Consider the following 21093-nt stretch of genomic DNA (forward strand, 5'->3'; position numbering starts at 1 on the left):
TATTGATTAGTCATTAAATACTCACTGGCTTTCCTGTCCTCCTCATCAGCTTGTGGTGCTGTGGCTTAGTTGGTTAAAGCACCTGTCTTGTAAACAGGAGATCCTGAGTTCAAATCTCAGCACTGCCTTATTTTCCGAGTAAAGCTTTCAAACCTCAATATGCTTACTTCAATTGTGTACAACATCAATCTCTACGATAGTGCAATAGTGGGATTAAGAATCTGCTCTGAGTGCTAAAAAGGAAGAAAGACGGGATGTAGTTTTGAAAAAGTTACAGCAGAGGTTTTTTTTTTACTATTCTACAAATTTGTCATTGTCCTTTTAAATAATGCTTTTCAAAAATTACTTGGTTTCTCAAGTGCCAAGACTGAGAGCGACATCTTATTCCGTGATTATGCTTTGCATGGAATACTACTCAAGCTTAATGTTGTTTTGCTCAGTTAACCATTTGAAATTTTTAATTAGTGATAAAATCCTCACTGGCTTTCCTGTCCTCCTCATTAGCTTGTGGTGCTGTGGCTTAGTTGGTTAAAGCGCCTGTCTTGTAAACAGGAGATACTGAGTTTAATTCTCAGCAGTGCTGTCTGTTCCAAATAAACCTTTTAAACCTCAAAATGCTGACTTCAATTGTGTACAACATCGATCTCTACGATAGTGCAATAGTGGGATTAAGAATCTGCTCTAAGTGTTAAAAAGGAAGAAAGACGGGATGAACCTTTAAAAAAGTTACAGCAGTGTTTTCTTAACTATTCTACAAATTTCTCATTGTCCTTTTAAATAATGCTCTTCAAAAATTACTTGGTTTCTCAATTGCCAAGACTGAGAGCGACATCTTATTCCATGATTATGCTTTGCATGGAATACTACTCAAGCTTAATGTTGTTTTGCTCAGTTAACAAATTGAAATTTTTAATTATTGATTAAATCCTCTCTGGCTGTCCTGTCCTCCTCATCAGCTTGTGGTGTGTGGCTTAGTTTGTTAAAACTTCTGTCTCATAAACAGGAGATCCTGAGTTCAAATCTCAGCAGTGCCATCTGTTCCAAATAAAGCTTTTAAACCTCAAAATGTGGACTTCAATTGTGTACAACATCGATCTCTACGATAGTGCAATAGTGGAATTAAGAATCTGCTCTAAGTGCTAAAAAGGAAGAAAGACGGGATGAACCTTTAAAAAAGTTACAGCAGTGTTTTCTTAACTATTCTACAAATTTCTCATTGTCCTTTTAAATAATGCTCTTCAAAAATTACTTGGTTTCTCAATTGCCAAGACTGAGAGTGACATCTTATTCCATGATTATGCTTTGCATGGAATACTACTCAAGCTTAATGTTGTTTTGCTCAGTTAACCAATTGAAATTTTTAATTAGTGATTAAATCCTCACTGGCTTTCCTGTCCTCATCATCAGCTTGTGGTGGTGTGGCTTAGTTTGTTAAAGCGTCTGTCTCGTAAACAGCAGTTCCTGAGTTCAAATCTCAACAGTGCCCTCTGTTCCAAATAAAGCTTTTAAACCTCAAAATGTGGACTTCAATTGTGTACAACATTGATCTCTACGATAGTGCAATAGTGGGATTAAGAATCTGCTCTAAGTGCTAAAAAGGAAGAAAGACGGGATGAAGTTTTGAAAAAGTTACAGCAGAGGTTTTTTTTTTACTATTCTACAAATTTGTCATTGTCCTTTTAAATAATGCTTTTCAAAAATTACTTGGTTTCTCAAGTGCCAAGACTGAGAGCGACATCTTATTCCGTGATTATGCTTTGCATGGAATACTACTCAAGCTTAATGTTGTTTTGCTCAGTTAACCACTTGAAATTTTTAATTAGTGATAAAATCCTCACTGGCTTTCCTGTCCTCCTCATTAGCTTGTGGTGCTGTGGCTTAGTTGGTTAAAGCGCCTGTCTTGTAAACAGGAGATACTGAGTTTAATTCTCAGCAGTGCTGTCTGTTCCAAATAAACCTTTTAAACCTCAAAATGCTGACTTCAATTGTGTACAACATCGATCTCTACGATAGTGCAATAGTGGGATTAAGAATCTGCTCTAAGTGTTAAAAAGGAAGAAAGACGGGATGAACCTTTAAAAAAGTTACAGCAGTGTTTTCTTAACTATTCTACAAATTTCTCATTGTCCTTTTAAATAATGCTCTTCAAAAATTACTTGGTTTCTCAATTGCCAAGACTGAGAGCGACATCTTATTCCATGATTATGCTTTGCATGGAATACTACTCAAGCTTAATGTTGTTTTGCTCAGTTAACCAATTGAAATTTTTAATTAGTGATTAAATCCTCCCTGGCTTTCCTGTCCTCATCATCAGCTTGTGGTGGTGTGGCTTAGTTTGTTAAAGCGTCTGTCTCGTAAACAGCAGATCCTGAGTTCAAATCTCAACAGTGCCCTCTGTTCCAAATAAAGCTTTTAAACCTCAAAATGTGGACTTCAATTGTGTACAACATCGATCTCTACGATAGTGCGATAGTGGGATTAAGAATCTGCTCTAAGTGCTAAAAAGGAAGAAAGATGGGATGAAGCTTTAAAAAAGTTACAGCAGTGTTTTTTTTTTACTATTACTCAAATTTCTCATTGTCCTTTTAAATAATGCTCTTCAAAAATTACTTGGTTTCTCAATTGCCAAGACTGAGAGCGACATCTTATTCCATGATTATGCTTTGCATGGAATACTACACAAGCTTAATGTTGTTTTGCTCAGTTAACCACTTGAAATTATTGATTAGTCATTAAATACTCCCTGGCTTTCCTGTCCTCCTCATCAGCTTGTGGTGCTGTGGCTTAGTTGGTTAAAGCACTTGTCTTGTAAACAGGAGATCCTGAGTTCAAATCTCAACACTGCCTTCTCTTCCGAGTAAAGCTTTTAAACCTCAATATGCTAACTTCAATTGTGTACAACATCGATTTCTACGATAGTGCAATAGTGGGATTAAGAATCTGTTCTGAGTGCTAAAAAGGAAGAAAGACGGGATGAAGTTTTGAAAAAGTTACAGCAGAGGTTTTTTTTTTACTATTCTACAAATTTGTCATTGTCCTTTTAAATAATGCTCTTCAAAAATTACTTGGTTTCTCAATTGCCAAGACTGAGAGCGACATCTTATTCCATGATTATGCTTTGCATGGAATACTACTCAAGCTTAATGTTGTTTTGCTCAGTTAACCAATTGAAATTTTTAATTATTGATTAAATCCTCTCTGGCTGTCCTGTCCTCCTCATCAGCTTGTGGTGTGTGGTTTAGTTTGTTAAAACTTCTGTCTCATAAACAGGAGATCCTGAGTTCAAATCTCAGCAGTGCCATCTGTTCCAAATAAAGCTTTTAAACCTCAAAATGTGGACTTCAATTGTGTACAACATCGATCTCTACGATAGTGCAATAGTGGAATTAAGAATCTGCTCTAAGTGCTAAAAAGGAAGAAAGACGGGATGAACCTTTAAAAAAGTTACAGCAGTGTTTTCTTAACTATTCTACAAATTTCTCATTGTCCTTTTAAATAATGCTCTTCAAAAATTACTTGGTTTCTCAATTGCCAAGACTGAGATTGACATCTTATTCCATGATTATGCTTTGCATGGAATACTACTCAAGCTTAATGTTGTTTTGCTCAGTTAACCAATTGAAATTTTTAATTAGTGATTAAATCCTCCCTGGCTTTCCTGTCCTCATCATCAGCTTGTGGTGGTGTGGGTTAGTTTGTTAAAGCGTCTGTCTCGTAAACAGCAGATCCTGAGTTCAAATCTCAACAGTGCCCTCTGTTCCAAATAAAGCTTTTAAACCTCAAAATGTGGACTTCAATTGTGTACAACATTGATCTCTACGATAGTGCAATAGTGGGATTAAGAATCTGCTCTAAGTGCTAAAAAGGAAGAAAGATGGGATGAAGCTTTAAAAAAGTTACAGCAGTGTTTTTTTTTTACTATTACACAAATTTCTCATTGTCCTTTTAAATAATGCTCTTCAAAAATTACTTGGTTTCTCAATTGCCAAGACTGAGAGCGACATCTTATTCCATGATTATGCTTTGCATGGAATACTACACAAGCTTAATGTTGTTTTGCTCAGTTAACCACTTGAAATTATTGATTAGTCATTAAATACTCACTGGCTTTCCTGTCCTCCTCATCAGCTTGTGGTGCTGTGGCTTAGTTGGTTAAAGCACCTGTCTTGTAAACTGGAGATCCTGAGTTCAAATCTCAACACTGCCTTCTCTTCCGAGTAAAGCTTTTAAACCTCAATATGCTAACTTCAATTGTGTACAACATCGATCTCTACGATAGTGCAATAGTGGGATTAAGAATCTGTTCTGAGTGCTAAAAAGGAAGAAAGACGGGATGAAGTTTTGAAAAAGTTACAGCAGAGGTTTTTTTTTTACTATTCTACAAATTTGTCATTGTCCTTTTAAATAATGCTCTTCAAAAATTACTTGGTTTCTCAATTGCCAAGACTGAGAGCGACATCTTATTCCATGATTATGCTTTGCATGGAATACTACTCAAGCTTAATGTTGTTTTGCTCAGTTAACCAATTGAAATTTTTAATTATTGATTAAATCCTCCCTGGCTTTCCTGTCCTCCTCATCAGCTTGTGGTGGTGTGGCTTAGTTTGTTAAAGCTTATGTTTCATAAACAGGAGATCCTGAGTTCAAGTCTCAGCAGTGCCATCTGTTCCAAATAAAGCTTTTAAACCTCAAAATGTTGGCTTCAATTGTGTACAACATCGATCTCTACGATAGTGCAATAGTGGGATTAAGAATCTGCTCTAAGTGCTAAAAAGGAAGAAAGATGGGATAAAGCTTTAAAAAAGTTACAGCAGTGTTTTTTTTTTTTTTTACTATTCTACAAATTGTCATTGTCCTTTTAAATAATGCTTTTCAAAAATTACTTGGTTTCTCTAGTGCCAAGACTGAGAGCTACATCTTATTCCATGATTATGCTTTGCATGGAATACTACTCGAGCTTAATGTTGTTTTGCTCAGTTAACCACATAAAATTTTTAATTAGTGATTAAATCCTCACTGGCTTTCCTGTCCTCCTCATCAGCTTGTGGTGCTGTGGCTTAGTTGGTTAAAGCGCCTGTCTCGTAAACAAGAGATCTTGAGTTCAAATCTCAGCAGTGCCATCTGTTCCAAATAAAGCTTTTAAACCTCAAAATGTGGACTTTGATTGTGTACAACATCGATCTCTACAATAGTGCAATAGTGGGATTAAGAATCTGCTGTAAGTACTAAAAAGGTAGAAAGACGGGAAGAAGTTTTAAAAAAGTTACAGCAGAGTTTTTTTTTTTTACTATTCTACAAATTTGTCATTGTCCTTTTAAATAATGCTCCTCAAAAATTACTTGGTTTCTCAATTGCCAAGAATGCGAGCGACAACTTATTCCATGATTATGATTTGCATGGAATACTACTCAAACTTAATGTTGTTTTGCTCAGTTAACCAATTGAAATTTTTAATTACTGATTAAATCCTCCCTGGCTTTCCTGTCCTTCTCATCAGCTTGTGGTGCTGTGGCTTAGTTGGTTGAAGCACCTGTCTTATAAACAGGAGATTCTGAGTTCAAATCTCAGCAGTGCCATCTGTTCCAAATAAAGCTTTTAAACCTCAAAATGTGGACTTTGATTGTGTACAACATCGATCTCTACAATAGTGCAATAGTGGGATTAAGAATCTGCTGTAAGTACTAAAAAGGTAGAAAGACGGGAAGAAGTTTTAAAAAAGTTACAGCAGAGTTTTTTTTTTTTACTATTCTGCAAATTGTCATTGTCCTTTTAAATGATGCACTTCAAAAATTACTTCTTTTCTCAAGTGCCAAGACTGAGAGCGACATCTTATTCCATGATTATGCTTTGCATGGAATACTACTCGAGCTTAATGTTGTTTTGCTCAGTTAACCAATTGAAATTTTTAATTAGTGATTAAATCCTCACTGGCTTTCCTGTCCTCTTCATCAGTTTGTGGTGCTGTGGCTTAGTTGGTTAAAGTGCCTGTATTGTGAACAGGAGATCCTGAGTTCAAATCTCAGCAGTGCTGTCTGTTCCAAATAAAGCTTTTAAACATCAAAATGTGGAATTTGATTGTGTACAACATCGATCTCTACGATAGTGCAATAGTGCGATTAAGAATCTGCTCTAAGTGCTAAAAAGGAAGAAAGATGGTATGAAGCTTTAAAAAAGTTACAGTAGTGTTTTCTTAATTATTCTACAAATTTGTCATTGTCCTTTTAAATAATGCTCTTCAAAAATTACTTGGTTTCTCAAGTGCCAAGACTGAGAGCGACATCTTATTCCATGATTATGCTTTGCATGGAATACTACTCAAGCTTAATGTTGTTTTGCTCAGTTAACCACTTGAAATTTTTAATTAGTGATAAAATCCTCACTGGCTTTCCTGTCCTCCTCATCAGTTTGTGGTGCTGTGGCTTAGTTGGTTAAAGTGCCTGTTTTGTAAACAGGAGATCCTGAGTTCAAATCTCAGCAGTGCTGTCTGTTCCTAATAAAGCTTTAAAATATCAAAATGTGGACTCTAATTGTGTACAACATCGATCTCTACGATAGTGCAATAGTGGGATTAAGAATCTGCTCTAAGTGCTAAAAAGGAACAAAGACAGGATGAAGCTTTAAAAAAGTTACAGCAGTGTTTTTTTTTTTGCTATTCTACAAATTTGACATTGTCCTTTTAAATAATGCTCTTCAAAAATTACTTGGTTTCTCAATTGCCAAGACTGAGACCGACATCTTATTCCATGATTATGCTTTGCATGGAATACTACTCAAGCTTAATGTTGTTTTGCTCAGTTAACCACTTGAAACTTTTAATTAGTAATTAAATCCTCACTGGCTTTCCTGTCCTCCTCTTCAGCTTGTGGTCCTGTGGCTTAGTTGGTTAAAGCGCCTGTCTTGTAAACAGGAGATCCAGAGCTCAAATCTCAGCAGTGCTATCTGTTCCAAATAAAGCTTTTAAACCTCAAAATGTGCACTTCAATTGTGTGCAACATCGATCTCTATGATAGTGCAATAGTGGGATTAAGAATCTGCTCTACGTGCTAAAAAGGAAGAAAGACGGGATAAAGTTTTAAAAAAGTTACAGCAGTATTTTTTTTAACTATTCTACAAATTTCTCATTGTTCTTTTAAATAATGCTATTCAAAAATTACTTGGTTTCTCAAGTTCCAAGACTGAGATTGACATCTTATTCCATGATTATGTTTTGCATGGAATAATACTCAAGCTTAATGTTGTTTTGCTCAGTTAACCACTTGAAATTTTTAATTAGTGATTAAATCCTCACTGGCTTTCCTGTCCTCCTCATCAGTTTGTGGTGCTGTGGCATTGTTCGTTAAAGTGCCTGTCTTGTAAATAGGAGATCCTAAGTTCAAATCTCAGCAGTGCTGTCTGTTCCAAATAAAGCTTTTAAACATCAAAATGTGGAATTTGATTGTGTACAACATCGATCTCTACGATAGTGCAATAGTGGGATTAAGAATCTGCTCTAAGTGCTAAAAATGAAGAAAGACGGGATGAAGCTTTAAAAAAGTTACAGCAGTATTTTTTTTAACTATTCTACAAATTTCTCATTGTCCTTTTAAATAATGCTCTTCAAAAATTACTTGGTTTCTCAAGTTCCAAGACTGAGATTGACATCTTATTCCATGATTATGTTTTGCATGGAATAATACTCAAGCTTAATGTTGTTTTGCTCAGTTAACCACTTGAAATTTTTAATTAGTGATAAAATCATCACTGGCTTTCCTGTGCTCCTCATCAGTTTGTGGTGCAGTAGCTTAGTTTGTTAAAGTGCCTGTTTTGTAAACAGGAGATCCTGAGTTCAAATCTCAGCAGTGCTGTCTGTTCCAAATAAAGCTTTTAAACATCAAAATGTGGAATTTGATTGTGTACAACATCGATCTCTACGATAGTTCAATAGTGGGATTAAGAATCTGCTCTAAGTGCTAAAAAGGAAGAAAGACGGGATGAAGCTGTAAAAAAGTTACAGCAGCATTTTTTTTAACTATTCTACAAATTTCTCATTGTCCTTTTAAATAATGCTCTTCAAAAATTACTTGGTTTCTCAATTGCCAAGACTGAGAGCGACATCTTATTCCATGATTATGCTTTGCATGGAATACTACTCAAGCTTAATGTTGATTTGCTCAGTTAACCACTTGAAATTTTTAATTAGTGATTAAATCCTCACTGGCTTTCCTGTCCTCCTCATCAGTTTGTGGTGCTGTGGCTTAGTTGGTTAAATTGCCTGTCTTGTAAACAGGAGATCCTGAGTTCAAATCTCAGCAGTGCTGTCTGTTCCAAATAAAGCTTTTAAACATCAAAATGTGGAATTTGATTGTGTACAACATCGATCTCTACGATAGTGCAATAGTGGGATTAAGAATCTGCTCTAAGTGCTAAAAAGGAAGAAAGACGGGATGAAGCTTTAAAAAAGTTACAGTAGTGTTTTCTTAATTATTCTACAAATTTGTCATTGTCCTTTTAAATAATGCTCTTCAAAAATTACTTGGTTTCTCAAGTGCCAAGACTGAGAGCGACATCTTATTCCATGATTATGCTTTGCATGGAATACTACTCAAGCTTAATGTTGTTTTGCTCAGTTAACCACTTGAAATTTTTAATTAGTGATTAAATCCTCACTGGCTTTCCTGTCCTCCTCATCAGTTTGTGGTGCTGTGGCTTAGTTGGTTAAAGTGCCTGTCTTGTAAACAGGAGATCCTCAGTTCAAATCTCAGTAGTGCTGTCTGTTCCAAATAAAGCTTTTAAACATCAAAATGTGGAATTTGATTGTGTACAACATCGATCTCTATGATAGTGCAATAGTGGGATTAAGAATCTGCTCTAAGTGCTAAAAAGGAATAAAGACGGGATGAAGCTTTAAAAAAGTTACAGTAGTGTTTTCTTAATTATTCTACAAATTTGTCATTGTCCTTTTAAATAATGCTCTTCAAAAATTACTTGCTTTCTCAAGTGCCAAGACTGAGAGCGACATCTTATTCCATGATTATGCTTTGCATGGAATACTACTCAAGCTTAATGTTGTTTTGCTCAGTTAACCACTTGAAATTTTTAAATAGTGATTAAATCCTCACTGGCTTTCCTATCTTCATCATCTGCTTGTGGTGCTGTGGCTTAGTTGGTTAAAGTGCCTGTCTTGTAAACAGGAGATCCTGAGTTCAAATCTCAGCAGTGCTGTCTGTTCCAAATAAAGCTTTTAAACATTAAAATGTGGAATTTGATTGTGTACAACATCGATCTCTACGATAGTGCGATAGTGGGATTTAGAATCTGCTCTAAGTGCTAAAAAGGAAGAAAGACGGGATGAAGCTTTAAAAAAGTTACAGCAGTATTTTATATAAGTATTCTACAAATTTGTCATTGTCCTTTTAAATAATGCTCTTCAAAAATTACTTGGTTTCTTAAATGCCAAGACTGAGAGCGACATCTTATTACATGATTATGCTTTGCATGGAATACTACTCAAGCTTAATGTTGTTTTGCTCAGTTAACCACTTGAAATTTTTATTTAGTGATAAAATCCTCACTGGCTTTCCTGTCCTCCTCATCAGTTTGTGGTGCTGTGGCTTAGTTGGTTAAAGTGCCTGTTTCGTAAACAGGAGATCCTGAGGTCAAATCTCAGCAGTGCTGTCTGTTCCAAATAAAGCTTTAAAACATCAAAATGTGGAATTTGATTGTGTACAACATCGATCTCTACGATAGTGCAATAGTGGGATTAAGAATCTGCTCTAAGTGCTAAAAAGGAAGAAAGACGGGATGAAGCTGTAAAAAAGTTACAGCAGTATTTTTTTTAACTATTCTACAAATTTCTCATTGTCCTTTTAAATAATGCTCTTCAAAAATAACTTGGTTTCTCAATTGCCAAGACTGAGAGCGACATCTTATTCCATGATTATGCTTTGCATGGAATACTACTCAAGCTTAATGTTGTTTTGCTCAGTTAACCACTTGAAACTTTTAATTAGTAATTAAATCCTCACTGTCTTTCCTGTCCTCCTCTAAAGCTTGTGGTGCTGTGGCTTAGTTGGTTAAAGCGCCTGTCTTGTAAACAGGAGATCCTGAGTTCAAATCTCAGCAGTGCCATCTGTTCAAAATAAAGCTTTTAAACCTCAAAATGTGCAATTCAAGTGTGTGCAACATCGATCTCTACGATAGTGCAATAGTAGGATTAAGAATCTGCTCTAAGTGCTAAAAAGGAAGAAAGATGGGATGAAGCTTTAAAAAAGTTACAGCAGTGATTTTTTTTTGCTATTCTACAAATTTGTCATTGTCCTTTTAAATAATGCTCTTCAAAAATTACTTGGTTTCTAAATTGCCAAGACTGAGAGCGAAATCTTATTCCATGATTATGCTTTGCATGGAATACTACTCAAGCTTAATGTTGTTTTGCTCAGATAACCACTCGAAATTTTTAATTAGTGATTAAATCCTCACTGGCTTTCCTGTCTTCCTCACCTTCTTGTGGTGCTGTGGCTTAGTTGGTTTAAGCGCCCATCTTGTAAACAGGAGATCCTGAGATCAAATCTCAGCTGTGCTGTTTGTTGCAGATAAAGCTTTAAAATATCAAAATGTGGCCTCTAATTGTGTACAACAGCAATCTCTACAATAGTGGGATTAAGAATCTGCTCTAAGTGCTAAAAAGGAAGTAAGACGGGTTGAAGCTTTAAAAAAGTTACAGCAGTAATTTTTTTAACTATTCTACAAATTTCTCATTGTCCTTTTAAATAATGCTCTTCAAAAATTACTTGGTTTCTCAAGTGCCAAGACTGAGAGTGACATCTTATTCCATGATTATGCTTTGCATGGAATAATACTCAAGCTTAATGTTGTTTTGCTCAGTTAACCACTTGAAACTTTTAATTAGTAATTAAATCCTCACTGGCTTTCCTGTCCTCCTCTTAAGCTTGTGGTGCTGTGGCTTAGTTGGTTAAAGTGCCTGTCTTATAAACAGGAGATCCTCAGTTCAAATCTCAGCAGTGCTGTCTGTTCAAAATAAAGCTTTAAACATCAAAATGTGGAATTTGATTGTGTACAACATCGATCTCTACGATAGTGCAATAGTGGGATTAAGAATCTGCTCTAAGTGCTAAAAAGGAAGAAAGACGGGATGAAGCTTTAAAAAAGTTACAGCAGTATTTTTTTTAACTATTCTACAAATTTCTCATTGTCCTTTTAAATAATGCTCTTCAAAAATTACTTGGTTTCTCAAGTGCCAAGACTGAGAGCGACATCTTATTCCATGATTATGCTTTGCATGGAATAATACTCAAGCTTAATGTTGTTTTGCTCAGTTAACCACTTGAAATTTTTAAATAGTGATTAAATCCTCACTGGCTTTCCTATCTTCATCATCTGCTTGTGGTGCTGTGGCTTAGTTGGTTAAAGTGCCTGTCTTGTAAAGACGAGATCCTGAGTTCAAATCTCAGCAGTGCTGTCTGTTCCAAATAAAGCTTTTAAACATCAAAATGTGGAATTTGATTGTGTACAACATCGATCTCTACGATAGTGCAATAGTGGGATTAAGAATCTGCTCTAAGTGCTAAAAAGGAAGAAAGACGGGATGAAGCTTTAAAAAAGTTACAGCAGTGTTTTTTTTTTGCTATTCTACAAATTTGTCATTGTCCTTTTAAATAATGCTCTTCAAAAATTACTTGGTTTCTAAATTGCCAAGACTGAGAGCGAAATCTTATTCCATGATTATGCTTTGCATGGAATACTACTCAAGCTTAATGTTGTTTTGCTCAGATAACCACTCGAAATTTTTAATTAGTGATTAAATCCTCACTGGCTTTCCTGTCTTCCTCACCTTCTTGTGGTGCTGTGGCTTAGTTGGTTTAAGCGCCCGTCTTGTAAACAGGAGATCCTGAGATCAAATCTCAGCTGTGCTGTCTGTTGCAGATAAAGCTTTAAAATATCAAAATGTGGCCTCTAATTGTGTACAACAGCGATCTCTACGATAGTGCAATAGTGGGATTAAGAATCTGCTCTAAGTGCTAAAAAGGAACAAAGACAGGATGAAGCTTTAGAAAAGTTACAGCAGTGTATTTTTTTTTGCTATTCTACAAATTTGTCATTGTCCTTTTAAATAATGCTCTTCAAAAATTACTTGGTTTCTCAATTGCCAAGACTGAGAGCGACATCTTATTCCATGATTATGCTTTGCATGGAATACTACTCAAGCTTAATGTTGTTTTGCTCAGTTAACCACTTGAAACTTTTAATTAGTAATTAAATCCTCACTGGCTTTCCTGTCCTCCTCTTCAGCTTGTGGTGCTGTGGCTTAGTTGGTTAAAGCGCCTGTCTTGTAAACAGGAGATCCTGAGCTCAAATCTCAGCAGTGCCATCTGTTCCAAATAAAGCTTTTAAACCTCAAAATGTGCACTTCAATTGTGTGCAACATCGATCTCTACGATAGTGCAATAGTGGGATTAAGAATCTGCTCTGAGTGTTAAAAAGGAAGAAAGACGGGTTGAAGCTTTAAAAAAGTTACAGCAGTAAATTTTTTAACTATTCTACAAATTTCTCATTGTCCTTTTAAATAATGCTCTTCAAAAATTACTCGGTTTCTCAAGTGCCAAGACTGAGAGCGACATCTTATTCCATGATTATGCTTTGCATGGAATAATACTCAAGCTTAATGTTGTTTTGCTCAGTTAACCACTTGAAACTTTTAATTAGTAATTAAATCCTCACTGGCTTTCCTGTCCTCCTCTTCAGCTTGTGGTGCTGTGGCTTAGTTGGTTAAAGTGCCTGTCTTATAAACAGGAGATCCTCAGTTCAAATCTCAGCAGTGCTGTCTGTTCGAAATAAAGCTTTTAAACATCAAAATGTGGAATTTGATTGTGTACAACATCGATCTCTACGATAGTGCAATAGTGGGATTAAGAATCTGCTCTAAGTGCTAAAAAGGAAGAAAGACGGGATGAAGCTTTAAAAAAGTTACAGCAGTATTTTTTTTAACTATTCTACAAATTTCTCATTGTCCTTTTAAATAATGCTCTTCAAAAATTACTTGGTTTCTCAAGTGCCAAGACTGAGAGCGACATCTTATTCCATGATTATGCTTTGCATGGAATAATACTCAAGCTTAATGTTGTTTTGCTCAGTTAACCACTTGAAATTTTTAAATAGTGATTAAATCCTCACTGGCTTTCCTATCTTCATCATCTGCTTGTGGTGCTGTGGCTTAGTTGGTTAAAGTGCCTGTCTTGTAAACAGGAGATCCTGAGTTCAAATCTCAGCAGTGCTGTCTGTTCCAAATAAAGCTTTTAAACATCAAAATGTGGAATTTGATTGTGTACAACATCGATCTCTACGATAGTGCAATAGTGGGATTAAGAATCTGCTCTAAGTGCTAAAAAGGAAGAAAGACGGGATGAAGCTTTAAAAAAGTTACAGTAGTGTTTTATTAATTATTCTACAAATTTGTCATTGTCCTTTTAAATAATGCTCTTCAAAAATTACTTGGTTTCTCAAGTGCCAAGACTGAGAGCGACATCTTATTCCATGATTATGCTTTGCATGGAATACTACTCAAGCTTAATGTTGTTTTGCTCAGTTAACCACTTGAAATTTTTAATTAGTGATAAAATCCTCACTGGCTTTCCTGTTATCCTCATCAGTTTGTGGTGCAGTGGCTTAGTTTGTTAAAGTGCCTGTTTTGTAAACAGGAGATCCTGAGTTCAAATCTCAGCAGTGCTGTCTGTTCCAAATAAAGCTTTTAAACATCAAAATGTGGAATTTGATTGTGTACAACATCGATCTCTACGATAGTTCAATAGTGGGATTAAGAATCTGCTCTAAGTGCTAAAAAGGAAGAAAGATGGGATGAAGCTGTAAAAAAGTTACAGCAGCATTTTTTTTAACTATTCTACAAATTTCTCATTGTCCTTTTAAATAATGCTCTTCAAAAATTACTTGGTTTCTCAATTGCCAAGACTGAGAGCGAAATCTTATTCCATGATTATGCTTTGCATGGAATACTACTCAAGCTTAATGTTGATTTGCTCAGTTAACCACTTGAAATTTTTAATTAGTGATTAAATCCTCACTGGCTTTCCTGTCCTCCTCATCAGTTTGTGGTGCTGTGGCTTAGTTGGTTAAATTGCCTGTCTTGTAAACAGGAGATCCTGAGTTCAAATCTCAGCAGTGCTGTCTGTTCCAAATAAAGCTTTTAAACATCAAAATGTGGAATTTGATTGTGTACAACATCGATCTCTACGATAGTGCAATAGTGGGATTAAGAATCTGCTCTAAGTGCTAAAAAGGAAGAAAGACGGTATGAAGCTTTAAAAAAGTTACAGTAGTGTTTTCTTAATTATTCTACAAATTTGTCATTGTCCTTTTAAATAATGCTCTTCAAAAATTACTTGGTTTCTCAAGTGCCAAGACTGAGAGCGACATCTTATTCCATGATTATGCTTTGCATGGAATACTACTCAAGCTTAATGTTGTTTTGCTCAGTTAACCACTTGAAATCTTTAATTAGTGATAAAATCCTCACTGGCTTTACTGTCCTCCTCATCAGTTTGTGGTGCTGTGGCTTAGTTGGTTAAAGTGCCTGTTTTGTAAACAGGAGATCCTGAGTTCAAATCTCAGCAGTGCTGTCTGTTCCTAATAAAGCTTTAAAATATCAAAATGTGGACTCTAATTGTGTACAACATCGATCTCTACGATAGTGCAATAGTGGGATTAAGAATCTGCTCTAAGTGCTAAAAAGGAACAAAGACAGGATGAAGCTTTAAAAAAGTTACAGCAGTGTTTTTTTTTTTGCTATTCTACAAATTTGTCATTGTCCTTTTAAATAATGCTCTTCAAAAATTACTTGGTTTCTCAATTGCCAAGACTGAGAGCGACATCTTATTCCATGATTATGCTTTGCATGGAATACTACTCAAGCTTAATGTTGTTTTGCTCAGTTAACCACTTGAAACTTTTAATTAGTAATTAAATCCTCACTGGCTTTCCTGTCCTCTTCTTCAGCTTGCGGTCCTGTGGCTTAGTTGGTTAAAGCGCCTGTCTTGTAAACAGGAGATCCGGAGCTCAAATCTCAGCAGTGCTATCTGTTCCAAATAAAGCTTTTAAACCTCAAAATGTGCACTTCAATTGTGTGCAACATCGATCTCTATGATAGTGCAATAGTGGGATTAAGAATCTGCTCTACGTGCTAAAAAGGAAGAAAGACGGGTTGAAGCTTTAAAAAAGTTACAGCAGTATTTTTTTTAACTATTCTACAAATTTCTCATTGTTCTTTTAAATAATGCTCTTCAAAAATTACTTGGTTTCTCAAGTTCCAAGACTGAGATTGACATCTTATTCCATGATTATGTTTTGCATGGAATAATACTCAAGCTTAATGTTGTTTTGCTCAGTTAACCACTTGAAATTTTTAATTAGTGATTAAATCCTCACTGGCTTTCCTGTCCTCCTCATCAGTTTGTGGTGCTGTGGCTTAGTTGGTTAAAGTGCCAGTCTTGTAAACAGGAGATCCTGAGTTCAAATTTCAGCAGTGCTGTCTGTTCCAAATAAACCTTTTAAAAATCAAAATGTGGAATTTGATTGTGTACAACATCGATCTCTACGATAGTGCAATAGTGGGATTAAGAATCTGCTCTAAGTGCTAAAATGGAAGGAAGACGGAATGAAGCTTTGAAAAAGTTACAGCAGTGTTTTATTTTTTACTATTGTAAAATTTGTCATTGTCCTTTTTAAAAATGCTATTCAAAAATTACTTGGTTTCTCAAGTGCCACGACTGAGAGCGACATCTTACTCCATGATTATGCTTTGCATGGAATACTACTCAAGCTTAATGTTGTTTTGCTCAGTTAACCACTTGAAACTTTTAATTAGTAATTAAATCCTCACTGGCTTTCCTGTCCTCTTCTTCAGCTTGTGGTGCTGTGGCTTAGTTGGTTAAAGTGCCTGTCTTATAAACAGGAGATCCTCAGTTCAAATCTCAGCAGTGCTGTCTGTTCGAAATAAAGCTTTTAAACATCAAAATGTGGAATTTGATTGTGTACAACATCGATCTCTACGATAGTGCAATAGTGGGATTAAGAATCTGCTCTAAGTGCTAAAAAGGAAGAAAGACGGGATGAAGCTTTAAAAAAGTTACAGCAGTATTTTTTTTAACTATTCTACAAATTTCTCATTGTCCTTTTAAATAATGCTCTTCAAAAATTACTTGGTTTCTCAAGTGCCAAGACTGAGAGCGACATCTTTTCCATGATTATGCTTTGCATGGAATAATACTCAAGCTTAATGTTGTTTTGCTCAGTTAACCACTTGAAATTTTTAAATAGTGATTAAATCCTCACTGGCTTTCCTATCTTCATCAACTGCTTGTGGTGCTGTGGCCTAGTTGGTTAAAGTGCCTGTCTTGTAAATAGAAGATCCTGAGTTCAAATCTCAGCAGTGCTGTCTGTTCCAAATAAAGCTTTTAAACATCAAAATGTGGAATTTGATTGTGTACAACATCGATCTCTACGATAGTGCAATAGTGGGATTAAGAATCTGCTCTAAGTGCTAAAAAAGAAGAAAGACGGGATGAAGCTTTAAAAAAGTTACAGTAGTGTTTTCTTAATTATTCTACAAATTTGTCATTGTCCTTTTAAATAATGCTCTTCAAAAATTACTTGGTTTCTCAAGTGCCAAGACTGAGAGCGACATCTTATTGTATGATTATGCTTTGCATGGAATACTACTCAAGCTTAATGTTGTTTTGCTCAGTTAACCACTTGAAATTTTAATTAGTGATAAAATCCTCACTGGCTTTCCTGTCCTCCTCATCAGTTTGTGGTGCTGTGGCTTAGTTGGTTAAAGTGCCTGTTTTGTAAACAGGAGATCCTGAGTTCAAATCTCAGCAGTGCTGTATGTTCCAAATAAAGCTTTTAAACATCAAAATGTGGAATTTGATTGTGTACAACATCGATCTCTACGATAGTGCAATAGTGGGATTTAGAATCTGCTCTAAGTGCTAAAAAGGAAGAAAGACGGGATGAAGCTTTAAAAAAGTTACAGCAATATTTTTTTTAACTATTCTACAAATTTCTCATTGTCCTTTTAAATAATGCTCTTCAAAAATTACTTGGTTTCTCAAGTGCCAAGACTGAGAGCGACACCTTATTCCATGATTATGCTTTGCATGGAATAATACTCAAGCTTAATGTTGTTTTGCTCAGTTAACCACTTGAAATTTTTAAATAGTGATTAAATCCTCACTGGCTTTCCTATCTTCATCATCTGCTTGTTGTGCTGTGGCTTAGTTGGTTAAAGTGCCTGTCTTGTAAACAGGAGATTCTGAGTTCAAATCTCAGCAGTGCTGTCTGTTTCAAATGAAGCTTTTAAACATCAAAATGTGGAATTTGATTGTGTACAACATCGATCTCTACGATAGTGCAATAGTGGGATTTAGAATCTGCTCTAAGTGCTAAAAAGGAAGAAAATGGGATGAAGCTTTAAAAAAGTTACAGCAGTATTTTATATAACTATCCTACAAATTTCTCATTGTCCTTTTAAATAATACTCTTCAAAAATTACTTGGTTTCTCAATTGCAAAGACTGAGAGCGACATCTTACTCCATGATTATGCTTTGCATGGAATACTACTCTAGCTTAATGTTGTTTTGCTCAGTTAACCACTTGAAACTTTTAATTAGTAATTAAATCCTCACTCTCTTTCCTGTCCTCCTCTTCAGCTTGTGGTGCTGTGGCTTAGTTGGTTAAAGCGCCTGTCTTGTAAACAGGAGATCCTGAGTTCAAATCTCAGCAGTGCCATTTGTTCCAAATAAAGCTTTTAAACCTCAAAATGTGCACTTCAATTGTGTGCAACATCGATCTCTACGATAGTGCAATAGTGGGATTAAGAATCTGCTCTAAGTGCTAAAAAGGAAGAAAGACGCTATGAAGCTGTAAAAAAGTTACAGCAGTATTTTTTTTAACTATTCTACAAATTTCTCATTGTCCTTTTAAATAATGCTCTTCAAAAATTACTTGGTTTCTCAATTGCCAAGACTGAGAGCGACATCTTATTCCATGAATATGCTTTGCATGGAATAATACTCAAGCTTAATATTGTTTTGCTCAGTTAACCACTTGAAATTTTTAATTAGTAATTAAATCCTCACTGGCTTTCCTGTTCTCCTCATCAGTTTGTGGTGCTGTGGCTCAGTTGGTTAAAGTGCCTGTCTTGTAAACAGGAGAACCTGAGTTCAAATCTCAGCAGTGCTGTCTGTTCCTAATAAAAATTTTAAACTTCAAAATGTGGAATTTGATTGTGTACAACATCGATCTCTACGATAGTGCAATAGTGGGATTAAGAATCTGCTCTAAGTGCTAAAAAGGAAGAAAGACGGGATGAAGCTTTAAAAAAGTTACAGCAGTGTATTTTTTTTTGCTATTCTACAAATTTGTCATTGTCCTTTTAAATAATGCTCTTCAAAAATTACTTGGTTTCTCAATTGCCAAGACTGAGAGCGACATCTTATTCCATGATTATGCTTTGCATGGAATACTACTCAAGCTTAATGTTGTTTTGCTCAGTTAACCACTTGAAACTTTTAATTAGTAATTAAATCCTCACTGGCTTTCCTGTTCTCCTCTTCAGCTTGTGGTGCTGTGGCTTAGTTGGTTAAAGCGCCTGTCTTGTAAACAGGAGATCCTGAGCTCAAATCTCAGCAGTTCCATCTGTTCCAAATAAAGCTTTTAAACCTCAAAATGTGCACTTCAATTGTGTGCAACATCGATCTCTACGATAGTGCAATAGTGGGATTAAGAATCTGCTCTAAGTGCTAAAAAGGAAGAAAGACGGGTTGAAGCTTTAAAAAAGTTACAGCAGTAATTTTTTTAACTATTCTACAAATTTCTCATTGTCCTTTTAAATAATGCTCTTCAAAAATTACTCGGTTTCTCAAGTGCCAAGACTGAGAGCGACATCTTATTCCATGATTATGCTTTGCATGGAATAATACTCAAGCTTAATGTTGTTTTGCTCAGTTAACCACTTGAAATTTTAAATTAGTGATTAAATCCTCACTGGCTTTCCTGTCCTCCTCATCAGTTTGTGGTGCTGTGGCTTTGTTGGTTAAAGTGCCTGTCTTGTAAACAGGAGACCCTGAGTTCAAATCTCAGCAGTGCTGTCTGTTCCAAATAAAGCTTTTAAACATCAAAATGTGGAATTTGATTGTGTATAACATCTATCTCAACGATAGTTCAATAGTGGGATTAAGAATCTGCTCTAACTGCTAAAAAGGAAGAAAGACGGGATGAAGCTTTAAAAAAGTTACAGCAGTATTTTTTTAACTATTCTACAAATTTCTCATTGTCCTTTTAAATAATGCTCTTCAAAAATTACTTGGTTTCTCAAGTTCCAAAACTGAGATTGACATCTTATTCCATGATTATGTTTTGCATGGAATAAAACTCAAGCTTAATGTTGTTTTGCTCAGTTAACCACTTGAAATTTTTAATTAGTGATTAAATCCTCACTGGCTTTCCTGTACTCCTCATCAGTTTGTGGTGCTGTGGCTTAGTTGGTTAAAGTGCCTGTCTTGTAAACAGGAGATCCTGAGTTCAAATCTCAGCAGTGCTGTCTGTTCCAAATAAACCTTTTAAACTTCAAAATGTGGAATTTGATTGTGTACAACATCGATCTCTACGATAGTGCAATAGTGGGATTAAGAATCTGCTCTAAGTGCTAAAAAGGATGATAGACGGGATGAAGCTTTAAAAAAGTTACAGCAGTGTATTTTTTTTTGCTATTCTACAAATTTGTCATTGTCCTTTTAAATAATGCTCTTCAAAAATTACTTAGTTTCTCAATTGCCAAGACTGAGAGCGACATCTTATTCCATGATTATGCTTTGCATGGAATACTACTCAAGCTTAATGTTGTTTTGCTCAGTTAACCACTTGAAACTTTTAATTAGTAATTAAATCCTCACTGGCTTTCCTGTCCTCCTCTTCAGCTTGTGGTGCTGTGGCTTAGTTGGTTAAAGCGCCTGTCTTGTAAACAGGAGATCCTGAGCTCAAATCTCAGCAGTTCCATCTGTTCCAAATAAAGCTTTTAAACCTCAAAATGTGCACTTCAATTGTGTGCAACATCGATCTCTACGATAGTGCAATAGTGGGATTAAGAATCTGCTCTAAGTGCTAAAATGGAAGAAAGATGGGTTGAAGCTTTAAAAAAGTTACAGCAGTAATTTTTTTAACTATTCTACAAATTTCTCATTGTCCTTTTAAATAATGCTCTTCAAAAATTACTCGGTTTCTCAAGTGCCAAGACTGAGAGCGACATCTTATTCCATGATTATGCTTTGCATGGAATAATACTCAAGCTTAATGTTGTTTTGCTCAGTTAACCACTTGAAATTTTAAATTAGTGATTAAATCCTCACTGGCTTTCCTGTCCTCCTCATCAGTTTGTGGTGCTGTGGCTTAGTTGGTTAAAGTGCCAGTCTTGTAAACAGGAGATCCTGAGTTCAAATTTCAGCAGTGCTGTCTGTTCCAAATAAACCTTTTAAAAATCAAAATGTGGAATTTGATTGTGTACAACATCGATCTCTACGATAGTGCAATAGTGGGATTAAGAATCTGCTCTAAGTGCTAAAATGGAAGGAAGACGGAATGAAGCTTTGAAAAAGTTACAGCAGTGTTTTATTTTTTACTATTGTAAAATTTGTCATTGTGCTTTTTAAAAATGCTATTCAAAAATTACTTGGTTTCTCAAGTGCCACGACTGAGAGCGACATCTTACTCCATGATTATGCTTTGCATGGAATAATACTCAAGCTTAATGTTGTTTTGCTCAGTTAACCACTTGAAACTTTTAATTAGTAATTAAATCCTCACTGGCTTTCCTGTCCTCCTCTTCAGCTTGTGGTGCTGTGGCTTAGTTGGTTAAAGTGCCTGTCTTATAAACAGGAGATCCTGAGTTCAAATCTCAGCAGTGCTGTCTGTTCAAAATAAAGCTTTTAAACATCAAAATGTGGAATTTGATTGTGTACAACATCGATCTCTACGATAGTGCAATAGTGGGATTAAGAATCTGCTCTAAGTGCTAAAAAGGAAGA

At 35.5% G+C, this 21093-nt stretch overlaps 18 non-coding genes across 18 annotated transcripts; all 18 read left to right on the plus strand.

Moving 5' to 3' along the window:
* The first annotated feature begins 54 nt into the window (after window positions 1–54).
* TRNAT-UGU (transfer RNA threonine (anticodon UGU)) lies at window positions 55–128 on the plus strand. Its single transcript has one exon. It is a non-coding gene; the product is annotated as a tRNA-Thr (tRNA).
* A 5374-nt stretch (window positions 129–5502) lies between these two features.
* Window positions 5503–5576, plus strand: TRNAI-UAU (transfer RNA isoleucine (anticodon UAU)). The gene has a single exon. It is a non-coding gene; the product is annotated as a tRNA-Ile (tRNA).
* An 833-nt stretch (window positions 5577–6409) lies between these two features.
* On the plus strand, window positions 6410–6483 carry TRNAT-UGU (transfer RNA threonine (anticodon UGU)). Its single transcript has one exon. It is a non-coding gene; the product is annotated as a tRNA-Thr (tRNA).
* Window positions 6484–9127: 2644 nt separating this feature from the next.
* TRNAT-UGU (transfer RNA threonine (anticodon UGU)) lies at window positions 9128–9201 on the plus strand. Its single transcript has one exon. It is a non-coding gene; the product is annotated as a tRNA-Thr (tRNA).
* An 832-nt stretch (window positions 9202–10033) lies between these two features.
* TRNAT-UGU (transfer RNA threonine (anticodon UGU)) lies at window positions 10034–10107 on the plus strand. The gene has a single exon. It is a non-coding gene; the product is annotated as a tRNA-Thr (tRNA).
* Window positions 10108–10932: 825 nt separating this feature from the next.
* On the plus strand, window positions 10933–11006 carry TRNAI-UAU (transfer RNA isoleucine (anticodon UAU)). The gene has a single exon. It is a non-coding gene; the product is annotated as a tRNA-Ile (tRNA).
* A 1287-nt stretch (window positions 11007–12293) lies between these two features.
* Window positions 12294–12367, plus strand: TRNAT-UGU (transfer RNA threonine (anticodon UGU)). Its single transcript has one exon. It is a non-coding gene; the product is annotated as a tRNA-Thr (tRNA).
* Window positions 12368–12746: 379 nt separating this feature from the next.
* TRNAI-UAU (transfer RNA isoleucine (anticodon UAU)) lies at window positions 12747–12820 on the plus strand. Its single transcript has one exon. It is a non-coding gene; the product is annotated as a tRNA-Ile (tRNA).
* A 379-nt stretch (window positions 12821–13199) lies between these two features.
* On the plus strand, window positions 13200–13273 carry TRNAT-UGU (transfer RNA threonine (anticodon UGU)). Its single transcript has one exon. It is a non-coding gene; the product is annotated as a tRNA-Thr (tRNA).
* A 1283-nt stretch (window positions 13274–14556) lies between these two features.
* TRNAT-UGU (transfer RNA threonine (anticodon UGU)) lies at window positions 14557–14630 on the plus strand. Its single transcript has one exon. It is a non-coding gene; the product is annotated as a tRNA-Thr (tRNA).
* Window positions 14631–15918: 1288 nt separating this feature from the next.
* TRNAI-UAU (transfer RNA isoleucine (anticodon UAU)) lies at window positions 15919–15992 on the plus strand. Its single transcript has one exon. It is a non-coding gene; the product is annotated as a tRNA-Ile (tRNA).
* An 829-nt stretch (window positions 15993–16821) lies between these two features.
* TRNAT-UGU (transfer RNA threonine (anticodon UGU)) lies at window positions 16822–16895 on the plus strand. The gene has a single exon. It is a non-coding gene; the product is annotated as a tRNA-Thr (tRNA).
* An 831-nt stretch (window positions 16896–17726) lies between these two features.
* On the plus strand, window positions 17727–17800 carry TRNAT-UGU (transfer RNA threonine (anticodon UGU)). The gene has a single exon. It is a non-coding gene; the product is annotated as a tRNA-Thr (tRNA).
* Window positions 17801–18179: 379 nt separating this feature from the next.
* Window positions 18180–18253, plus strand: TRNAT-UGU (transfer RNA threonine (anticodon UGU)). Its single transcript has one exon. It is a non-coding gene; the product is annotated as a tRNA-Thr (tRNA).
* A 381-nt stretch (window positions 18254–18634) lies between these two features.
* TRNAT-UGU (transfer RNA threonine (anticodon UGU)) lies at window positions 18635–18708 on the plus strand. The gene has a single exon. It is a non-coding gene; the product is annotated as a tRNA-Thr (tRNA).
* Window positions 18709–19539: 831 nt separating this feature from the next.
* Window positions 19540–19613, plus strand: TRNAT-UGU (transfer RNA threonine (anticodon UGU)). The gene has a single exon. It is a non-coding gene; the product is annotated as a tRNA-Thr (tRNA).
* Window positions 19614–19994: 381 nt separating this feature from the next.
* On the plus strand, window positions 19995–20068 carry TRNAT-UGU (transfer RNA threonine (anticodon UGU)). The gene has a single exon. It is a non-coding gene; the product is annotated as a tRNA-Thr (tRNA).
* An 833-nt stretch (window positions 20069–20901) lies between these two features.
* On the plus strand, window positions 20902–20975 carry TRNAI-UAU (transfer RNA isoleucine (anticodon UAU)). Its single transcript has one exon. It is a non-coding gene; the product is annotated as a tRNA-Ile (tRNA).
* Window positions 20976–21093: the final 118 nt, after the last annotated feature.

Source organism: Phyllobates terribilis, unplaced genomic scaffold, assembly GCF_046119375.1.
Source record: "Phyllobates terribilis strain yellow unplaced genomic scaffold, ASM4611937v1 Scaffold_9__5_contigs__length_417890890, whole genome shotgun sequence".
Lineage (NCBI taxonomy): Eukaryota > Metazoa > Chordata > Amphibia > Anura > Dendrobatidae > Phyllobates > Phyllobates terribilis.